Source organism: Nothoprocta perdicaria, unplaced genomic scaffold, assembly GCF_003342845.1.
Source record: "Nothoprocta perdicaria isolate Ctin4 unplaced genomic scaffold, notPer1 scaffold_7, whole genome shotgun sequence".
Taxonomy (NCBI): Eukaryota; Metazoa; Chordata; class Aves; order Tinamiformes; family Tinamidae; genus Nothoprocta; species Nothoprocta perdicaria.
In genome coordinates, this window is record NW_020455976.1 from 3,621,808 (window position 1) to 3,633,035 (window position 11,228).

The window sequence follows — 11,228 nt, forward strand, 5'->3', positions numbered from 1 at the left end:
GTGAAAAAACATTTTTTAAAGCATACATTTAAAAGGAAGATTAAACATTACTAACAAAACAATTGAAATAAGTTGTACAATTCAGCTCCAGAACTGGGATGTAATCAAAAAGTTTAGATTTTAGTGTTTGGAACAGATTGRCCATTTAAATTAATGGAAACTGCAAGCTCCAAGCTTTCAGCGTTTGTTACCTCCAAGTATTTTGTTCTGTCAGTTTTAAAGCTTTTGTAATTGTGGGATGAGGAACTGAGACCGTTCTACACTGCTTGCTATCTGGAGTATGTAAGAGCACTAGTTCCTTAGACAGGTTGTTGAGAAGCAACAACTCACTTGATTCACTGTTTCAGAGAGGCTGGAAAACAAAACTTCCAGGGATGAGCTGTTAATGCATCCTCCCAGTGCTAATGAAATCCAAGAGCGGGGAAGATGCTCTGGTGAATGTATTTTCAAGAAGAGGAGGGGGACATTGCTGTTCCCCTTAATGTGGCCACTCTCTAGCTAGCATTTGCAGAGTACATGTAAGGTCAGGCAGATTGCTATTCAGCAAGCAGAATAAAATGTGCAGTTAAATAAATAAGTTCTGCAAGTGAATTCTTACACTGGCTGCACAAACAACATGAAGTCGTGATTTATGTAATAAAGCATTCATGCTTAGCTAAATCCACATTGTCACATGTACTTCCCTTCTCGGGTGCTGGAACCCAGAGAAGAAACATGCGTCATGGCCCCTCTCTTTCCAGGGGTTCATCAAAACCCTCTGGAAGCTCATTCACATCAAAGACATAAGGTGGGAGGAAGAGGTAATGGCTCAATATTGCAAACAGGAAAATCAGCTAAGCATCCCCTGGCACTGGGATTCACCAGTTTCATCACATTGGGATTGGGAGAGGGAGTGAGAAATGCAGAATTAGAGCACAATTCCCACAGCTGCCACTCATGATTATCACAAGCTGTGCTGATTGCATGTTCCCAGTGCCCATGTTATAGGCTTGGTGATGCAAGCCTTGTGTTTCTCAGCCAGACTAAGCCAGGATCTTTGTGTCCTGAGGGGTCTGCATGGTGCAGTCTCTATTCTGTGACAGCAGTGGTGGCATTACTCAGGGCTGTACTTGCACCAGGTCTTGTAAAAAGGGAATTTGAAAGAGCAGATTGGACAAAAAATAGGATTTGGACAAAAATCTTGCTTCAGTTCTGGCATTGTCCTTTCTTCAGTTAAATTTCCTGCTGTGTTTAATAGGCAGCATAGAAGTTTTTAAAAATTTTGCTTTAAGATAAAGTATGCTTTATTGAAGACAAGAAAAATACAGACTTTTAAGAAAAGTATTCTGATATATCTCAAATCTCCTGGAAGATCAGATCTGAAGGCGTAAGTTTGCCTGCAATTATTGTACTACATGGGAAATTTACATAATAGCATTTATGTGGATCCTTCCTTCAAATACAAAGAAATAAATTATGTAAGTAAATTGCTCAGATAACTAAAAGCTGCTGGTTAGGATGATTCACGAAGATTAATCTATTGCTTTAAAACACCAAGCAACCAATTAAAATTTTTATTCAGCTATAAACTGTTGTAAAATTAAAATTGAACAATTCTAAATCCATGAATGATTCAACCAGAAAGTAATCAAACAATAAAGAGTTAGTCGTGACCATTGTTAGGTTAAAATTAACAAACAAGAAGTTCTATTTAGGATTTTTTTCCAAGTATTCCTCATAATGTAGGGGAATAATTACAAGACTGTAAYCTTAAGCAATAATTAGCTTAACAGATGCCTGAAGGAAATACGCTAGACCAATTATAAGAACTTTTATTCCAGAGGAAAGAGCATTTCTTTAATATTGAAGAAAAATGGATCATGACTATTTATTGGAAGTGAAGAATGTGCTGTATTTTAGCTGAGCACAGAAGAGTATGTCTTCTACTAATGTAAGTTCTGCTCCTGTGATTGTATACTTTTCTAGARAAGAAGTCCATATGTTATGATGAAAGTGATAGCAGGAGGGCTGGGTTAGAAATGGACAGAAAACATTGGTTGAACTTCATGGAAAATGCAAGGTTTTGCGATGCTCTGGTTAGATATAGAATGAAAATGAATGGCACAGTTCTTAATTTTATTTATTTATTTTTATTTATTTATTTTTAATGTAAGCTTTATCTTAGTGTGAAAGGTGATCTGATGATTAGGTCACCCTGCAGAGGTGACAGATTTTAGATCTGAGCCATGAAGAAATTTTTAAAGAGTCAGTAAGATTGCATGGACCTAAAATTTGAAAGACAAGCCAGCTCTGGCACAGGCAAGCCTGCGTAACGCAATTTGTTTCACAATAAAATCTGTGTTGTTTTATAGACATGAAAAAAAATAGAGTTCTGGAAACAAGAGCTCTTTCATGGGATTGATGCTTCTTGCTTTGAAAGTAAAGGCTTCAGCATTCAAGTAGCAGCGGGAGTCCTTTATTTTGCAGCAATGTTTTTATTTATGCTGACATCTTTCTCAGTTCAGCTTGTGTTGGTTGCCTATCATCTTGCAGGGGCTATCAGGTGACTGAGCACCAGGGGAACCTTTCATGAATTTTGCTAATTGAGGAGGACTGGGAAAGAAAATAAATACTTGAAAAAATTGTTGAAAAAATTTGTTCTCCATGGTCACCTTGGCTGACCCACAGGGCATGAAGGTCTCTCTCTGATTGTGGTGGCTGGAGTTTGTCAGGACTCAACTCTTCTACCTTGTAGAACTCTAGGAGGATTTGCTGTATGCAGCAAGTTGCAACACTTAAGTAAATACTTAAAAATATATTCATATTTTGCTAAGGCAAAAACATGTTCTAGAGGTCTGGTGCATTCCTGTGCTTGTGCAGGAGTCCTCAGCAAGGATTTCACTGGACACTTGCCAATCACAGAGATGGGCCTGTGGCACCTCAGACTGAATATTACAGGAGAACAAAAGTCTTCAGCTTTTCGGAGGGTGACAACTAAATGTTCTCATCTTGTCAGGGTTACCTTGATGATGAAAATCTACACTTTTTAAAAATTCAAATATTACTCTTTTAAAAAAACTCCATTGCTGTTCTTCAAACAAAAATATGCCAATATGTCTAAAAAAAGATTTTCTCATTCAATTGCCAACAGATTAAAACATTGTAGTGGCCTCTTCCTACAAATTTATATATATAAATATATACATATATATGTGCGCTGTGTTAGCTTTTATAGACAGACTGAGGGTTTTCACACATTGGAATGTGGAAAACTGAAGTTTTCTACATTCCCTTGAACTACCTGGAACCTTGCATTGCATTCATTGCATTTTTTTTTTCTCCCTCATAGCAACTAGTTGTCAAAACATTTCGGATATTCCTGTAGTAATTATTTCCAGATATATTTAATATTTTAGTAGAAAAAGAATGAGCTTAAAATCTTTTTTATTGGGTCATTGTCTCAGTTTGAGTTCCAGCTGTTACCCTTGCTTTTCTTGGTAATAATCCCAGATTTGTWCCCCTCTGGGAGCCTTTATCAAAGGTCATTCATACGCTTGTTGAAATCAATTGGATGTTTTTTCCACTGAGTTCTTAATGGACTTTTTATCTCTTTCATTGCAAAAACGTATTTTAATTTTGACCTCAGAAGCTCACTGTGCAGATCAAAATCAGCTTCAGCTGCCGTGGTGGGCATATCATTTCAGCATATAGCGGTGGGAGAATTCTAACTAAAGAAAAATAATGGTTTCATCCCMTGTTACAATATTCTGACATGCTTTGTAGACTGAAGAGGGATTTTTTTTAGCGGGGAGGAGGGGGATAATATTTTTCCATCATTTCCCCTTTCTTCCCATTWAAAAAAAAATAAAAAAGCAAATTGGGGGAAAATGGAAGATTTTCAAGATTTTCAGGGGGAACACTGCCTTTTTATTCCAAAAATGCATCTGTTTTATGAAAGCTGAGAATTACATATTTTTAAGAAAGGAGGAGATACTGCTGTACTAAAACCAAAGGTCTACTGTTTTTTTTTTTCCCAGTAAATAAGTGTCTCATTTTCTCAGACTTGCTTTTGGGGCTTCTCTGAGGCTTTGGTGACAGTTTCTTACTCTCCACACAGCAGTGCCTCTCAAGCTGGYCATTGAGTTAATGCGGATTAATCAGGAGGCTGGTAGCACTTGTGTTTGTATTCCCYGTGACAGTGAAACAAGCCAGGCACTTGCCTGTTTGTTGCCCTGAAGCATCAGGGACTTCTCTGTAGTCTGGGTAGTTCTTTGGCACTGAAGACAACAAAGCAAAAAAATAAATAAATAAACCCATGAGGTTTAACTGTTTATCTAGGAAACAGAAGCGAGTGAATCAAACTTAAGTATGAAATAAGTGTTTCTTTTTCTCAATTAATATTCACAGTTGATTCATCTTCCACTGTGAATATGGTGGCTTACACAGATACATTTCTGGCCTGTGGTTGCACTCTGATGTGTTTTTAGTAGACTCTGCTCTCAGATTCTTATTATTGGGACCTTTAGGTACTACGTAGGTAGTATGGTATAGGTAATATTCTATAGGTTAATTTCAGTAGAAGAAGCCTGGGTGCATTCAGGGAATCATTTTGTTARTTTGTTGCTTGCTCTTTCCCTGGGCTTGGGCAGAAAGTTGCRTTTCCCTTAGTTCTAGCAAATTTCAGCGGTTGAGTCGGGGTGGTTTGTGCATCACGGAGTCAAATAACAAAAAGGAGCAATTTATAAAACCCTAAAATCCAAGTATCTTTTCTGAGAATAAACCCAGATGATGTCTCCTCATGAAAAAGAGACTTGGAGGTGAATCTATGTTTTGGAAAAATTTTGCAAAATACTCTTTGTTCTTCCAGCCAATTCTCCAAAGACCTTTCTTTATGATTCTGAATCAGGTTGTGGCTGTTAAAAATCTCTTGTGTTGTGCCAAGGACGATTTTTTTCATTCCTCAGAACTGATGCTGTCATTKCACACTAAGAAACTTCAGAAATTCTTGTGCTTTGATACCATTGATTCTCAAACGGAACGATTCTCTTTTGTCTCTTCTGGCCTTTCCTGGGTTTGGGCTACAGAGGCCAGTGTATTCTTACCAAAGACACTGTAGTGATCAGAGCTCTGTTTTAGCAATTGAATAAAGTACAAAGRTGCTACCTAGAAAATCAAAACAAAACAGAAGAAGCCTACTAATGCGCTAGTTAGCACAATTACTTTTTTTTTTTTAAACTCAAGGCTTCAAGTTTAGTCAAAAGAAAGGGAACAAGTAGTTTGTCTTGTCATACAAAATTAATGACAATATGTAGAGAATAGTTGTTCTGGAATAAGTACAATGAATTGATAAAATATTTATTGTCCTGTTCTCCCCTTCGGGTAAGCATAATTCCCATTAACATTAATTGGTACTTGGTACTTGTATTGAATAAAGAGGAGATTCCCAAGAAAAGTAATATGTCTTTGCTTTTCACTGAACTTTAAGGGGATTTCAGTAAGATAGATGCAGTTGCTTGCATGTGTCACCAGCAAGTCTGAGTTATTGAGTCATCCCTCACCACTGTATTCACAGATCACTATTTCTGAAATCGCTGAAAATAGAACTTTCAATCTCCCGTGGCTGAGAAGCAAGAAACTATGAGAACAACAAAGCAATTATCAGCTCAGAGGCCAACAATCCTCCTAAGAAAAAGGGCAGCTGTTAACTACAAGCCTTTGATATTARGGGGATAGTGAAAGACTATTTCCCTTGCAAAACCTGCAACTTTTTCTACAAGTTCTATTAAGAGGAATTGTTGTTTCTACTGTGTACCATATGCGCACTGAAATGCAAAGCCCCCCTCACTTACTGCTTTTACCTCTCTTATTTGTCTGCAGCAAAAATGGCATGTAGAGAAGCTGCTAAAAAAGGTACAAGAGCAATTCTGGTCGTTTGACTGGTCCATTCTGACAGGATATTTTTATATTAATAGTAATATTTTCCACTCYGTAGTAATGAAGATTCAAATGTATTGATTGTAGAGAAGACAATAATTCTGAYCTACCTAGGCAAATCTAAGGTCGATAGTCAGAGAGAAACAGCATTAACTTTTGTCTGTTTCTCTTTCAGATCCATGCTGTTTATACCAGGAAAAACTTAATATGGYATCTGTGAACCTACCTTAAATCAATAGATGGGATTTGGCAAGACTCTTWAGGTCTGAAATACAACTGCCTAGCATAACTCAGTTGGAAAGCTGTCTCATTTTTTGGGGAAATATTATTCATAGGAAACAAAGATACTCTGTATAAGTACTTGTATTTTCTCTACAAAACATTTTGGAGGAAGAAATCATAAAATTAGACAATCTGTATTATAAATCTTGTTGAGCCTTGGGCTGAATGCTGCTTGGGCTTCAGTCCTTTAGAGCACAGCTCTTTTTTTCCCCATGTATTCAGCCTTTTTTAAGTACAACAAACATGGCATTAGAAGGTGTTCCAGGAAAGTTTGTGAGACTGCCGAGGTTCTTGGCACAGTTCTTGTGCAGGGAATTGGTAATTCCCCTGTCACCCCTTGGAATTACTCATATGGGAAGCAAATCACAGGGAAAATCCACTAATCTGCCATCCRTTACCTCTATGTTAGGGAAAGAGAGAACAACAAGGATGAGAAAAACTCTAGCACTGCCTGTCCACAAATTTGTTGTTTGCCCTGGTGCAAACAAGGCAAGCAGTCTACCAAGGTTCTCAGCATCCCTGTTAAACTCTTGGTTTGCCCAGCAGCAGATGTTGCCTTCTTGTCTTTTAAAAGTGGTCAGAAGATGAAGAGTAGGGTCAAAACCACCTCATGTTTCCTACCTCCCCCTGCAAACACCTGTGGCTGGCTCTGCTCTGCAAACATTACATCAAAGATTTCTTGTTTACTTGAAGCACCTGGTTTCCATTCAACTATCTTGTAATTTTTTTTTATCCATAGTCTAATCTGGTATGTAAATTTGCAGGAAGCAAAGAGGTTATTTTTAAAGCTAAGCTAAAAACATTTTATCTATTAATACAAAAGGAATCAATCGTATCAGAATGCTGCTTCCTAAGATATTCCCCTCCTGTCTCTGCTGAAGATATTTCCTGTAAATCCAAAACCTCACTGTGGCTTTGTTTCTGACTGGTAGGACTKAGGCACATCCTTCAGCTCTTAATTACCAGCTCTTATACAAAATAACTCCAGCATTTTTAGGAGAACATATTATCTATTACCAGTGCAATATTCATGCCTCGTAGAGGTTCATCTGCCAGACATTGTGTTTGAGTGACACGGTGCTTTGCTGTCCTGCTTTCTCCTCTGTGTCCCCAGCAAATGTGGGGTAGAAGGAGAGGTAAATGCATTACGAGTCCCACGTTAGTACATTAGAAGTTAACTCCTGGTTCTAAATCTATCAAAAGCACAAACAATACTTTTTGTATATAAATATTCCTTTTCTCTCTCTTCCCATCCTTTTGAAATATTCTTGTGTGCAGCTTTCTCCTTCACAAAGGTAATTTGCAAGTGATTGCAAGCTTAAATGCAAAGTGAGACACTCTTTCCTGAGGAGGCTGCTGGATTGCATCACCATCTTTTGTTGTTGTTTCTCTCTTTTGGTTATGAATCCCTCTATCTAGAAAGACAGTTATGGCTTCCCTTACAAAAAAAAAAAAGAGAGTTTTTATCTTCTAAAGGTATTCTTTCCAGAGTTCTTCCTTTGTGAGCTCACTGGGAGAAAAATAGAAAGACTGAAGGCTTGAAAATATAAATRTAAATTTGTGAGCTGTCAGTGGCAGGTGTGCTGTATACACTTGTATAAGCCAGAGTCATTCTTATWAATACTGTTTCTCTCCCTTAAGTTTTGCATTCCTATTCAATTTCAGTCATTAACTTTCAAAGCTTTTTGCCTGCAGAGAGAGAGAACATTTTCCTGCTGATTGAACGCAAGTGCAGCAGAGACTGCTCTCTACCATATTGCAGGCCCCATTGGTGTGCCCCAGATAACCTACCTGTCTGTACCTTCAGGTTATTGGCTTATTTGGGGGGTTTTAACTGTAAAGTTTTTGTTTGTAGGTGTGTAAACATGTGTATTCTGTGACAGMTTAGGTTACAAATATGCCTCCTGTTGTTTAGCTTTTCTTTTGAAAAGGAAAAGGTAAAGTTATCCACCCAGAAGTGGCTACCATCATTTTTGTAGCAGGACAAGTGTTCAGGGTCTTACGTACCAACTTCTACACRTATCAGCTTTGTACAGCAAAAAAACTGTTCTCTGCTACAAAAGTTAAAATATCCTGACTATTGTAAAGAGATATATGYGCCTCTACACCTATTTTGCATAAAATCAACTCAAAAGAAATGAGAATTAAAAATCAAGGTTTTTTGAACTTTTTTTTTGCTCTAGATTTTTCAATTTGCTTTTACTTTTTACACACCAGCAATAATCTCTGTATGTAGTGTGACTAATGCAGCTTACAGATTTTTTTCAGCTTTAAAATCTCTGAGTTGTTAAGAGGTTGTTACTGAAAACAACAGTGATAAATATGAAGATGGATATGAATGGATCACTTTTTACCAAAAACAAAATTTCAGGAATGTGCTGCTTCTGACAAATCTGGAAAGCTTTGATGGAAGTCCATGATTTTGAGAAAGATTTTTGATGAGGAGTTTGGAGAGGTCAAGACCATGTTCATCATTTCTACATGCCATTTTTGCCAATCGCAAAATGTTTTGCTTGTTTGTTTGCTTGCTCGTCTGTTTCYTTGTTTCCAGTGTGAAAACCTTGACATACCTTTTTCTCTTGAAAACATTCAAAAGAGAGTTTGAAAGAGAGCAAGAGAAAAATTGACGTCTCTGAACAGTCATAGTGTGGGCTGCATGGAGCTTTTCATGCTCCATGCTCAAATACCTTGGCTTCCTGATTTCTGAGTCTTATTTTTTTCAGAACACTTTATATACTGTTTTGCATAGACTTAGCTTTGGCGAATTCTCACGGCAGCTAAAGTTCTGTGCAGAAATAAACCCGTCTTCAATGCAGCAGGCTTTGTTCAGTAATTAGTGAGCATCCCCAAAAAGAATTACAAAACAATCTTTGAAAGGTAAATGGATTTATGCTTGAGTCAGAAATATTCCAAAGACAGTACCCTAGTAGTGAAAGTCTGTCTTTTAATATATAACTAATCCTTTGAAAAGTACTGGAAGGACATTTCATAAGGAGAGAAGAAAATTGCTGACATTTGAATTGCAAATATTTCTTGCAACCATTGTTTTCCACAGATATGTTAAAGTGGTTTGAAATTTTGACTGCTGCTATTTATTTGCAGGTATGACAAATCAATCCTCCCCTCCCGCTAGCAAGCCTAACCAATGCAAGGTGTGTTTTTGTCTATATGTCCTATATGTCTCAGTGTCCGGAGGTATTGAGACAATAAAGCCCAGGGGGATGGTTGCTGAAATTCAAACAATTATAAATCAGAGCCTAGTAACCAGACAGAAAAGAGGATTGAAAAACATTTTTTCAGAATTAATGGCATTTTGTTACAGCTTAATCCTTTTTTGTTTTCACAATTTACATTTATTATACCTGTTCTATTTAATTACAAAATAAGTGACAAGCTGTGGTTCTGCTTTGGGCTTTTTAGATTTTTCTTCTTGTTTTCAGTGGGCTGGGAATGGTTAATGTGAATTCTCTGAATCCACTGATTTCAGCCATATTATATCCAAGGGATATCATCTTTATTTTCGTGATAAGTTAATGAGATAGCTAGCTAATCTAATCAAAGCACCGAAACTATGTGACATGGGAGCTCTCTACAACCATTTCTATTTTGTCAGAGTCAATGGGGAGTCATGAATCAAATGGGAAATATTAACCTAATTTTTCAAATTAATTCCTATCTGAGCAGAGGTGAATATGTGTTTTATCTTAGCTACAACTATTTATAACCCAATAGTATTCACCTAAACTACCTGCTTCCTTCCCCCCCCATCCTCTCCTGCCACCCTGGGGGGAGAGCACACCCAGAGCACACACTGCAGCACCCACCAGCTAAGGGAAAATGTGACAGCTTTGGAGGCAGTAATGGACAGGATCACGGTCAAGATGCTTACTGAGACTGACAGCAGTTTCTGGTCCAACTAGGTGCCAGCGGCAACCACAGCTTACCACATTTGGAGCATTAAAGAGATGAGGAGGCTGTCTAGGAAGCATAGATTTTATGAAGGAAAAAGTATGAACGATAATCTGCAAGGTGGAAAGCAGATGCGAAATCAAATGAAGTCTAGGATTTTTCACAGGCTGTGGATTTATTTGATGAGTCTGCTGTTAATGCCTGTCCGGCTTACAGCTGATAGGACATACTGAAGACAAAGTCCCCAAAGCTTTCAGCTGCTGACCAAAGAAACAAGTAAAACCTTGTCAGCAGTTTGAATGTTTGTTCAGTGTTAACACCAGGAGTGGTGAAGGCTCTTTCATTTACATGCATTGTTAATCCACCTTTCCAGCATATACAGTAATTACATGTTTTTTTAATAATTGAGAATGTTGCATAATTACATTCTTTAAATCATAGGGTTAAGTCCAGAGGAACTGTGCATTAAACCTATAATGATGAGGAATCCACAATGAAAAACCTCTACAATTAAACTGGCAACAATTACTCTCTGTATAAACAAGTCTTTTGGTGGATATTAATAACATGCAAATTTATTGAAATATCATCTTATTGTTATGCTCTTTACTTTTAGTGGTGGGAATCTTGAAAAGTGCACTGCCCTGATCAGAAGCAAATGAATGTAAATGTTAAATAAAGCTCTGTTCTCAGTCGCAGTTCAGTAGAGCGTACCTTCTGAACTCCTGTTGCAGGTTTCATTTGTTGTTTTCAGCATACCTGTATTATGCTTGAAGCAATTACATTGCCATATATACGCTTACTTCCATATGAGTGTTCTGCTTCCATTATGATTGCCATAATATAATGGAAACAGAGAATGTCCTCAGTTTACAGATCTCTTAGGAATTGCCTGCTGCTAATTTGCCATTAAAGATAGCAATACAACTACTGCTGCGCATGTGGTGATTTTCAGACCTATTTGACTTAAATTAGTATTTATTTTAAAAAGRCCAAATCAACCGATCGTTTGTCTTCTGAGTATAATTGGTAAACTGCTGGAATATCCCAGCTACAGAGTTGTAATAGCTTTAGTTGTTATTTTTAACATACTGCCCTTAGGATTTAAATTAGATGGCTATGGT

General features: G+C 37.4%; 1 long non-coding RNA gene across 2 annotated transcripts; it reads left to right on the forward strand.

Moving 5' to 3' along the window:
- The first annotated feature begins 1,094 nt into the window (after positions 1-1,094).
- LOC112957155 lies at positions 1,095-6,206 on the forward strand. Of its 2 annotated transcripts, none has more exons than XR_003251162.1 (3): positions 1,095-1,457; positions 1,821-1,930; positions 6,089-6,206. It is a non-coding gene; the product is annotated as an uncharacterized LOC112957155 (long non-coding RNA). The 2 variants fall into 2 exon arrangements; XR_003251161.1 differs by lacking the exon at positions 6,089-6,206 and adding an exon at positions 5,552-5,867.
- Positions 6,207-11,228: the final 5,022 nt, after the last annotated feature.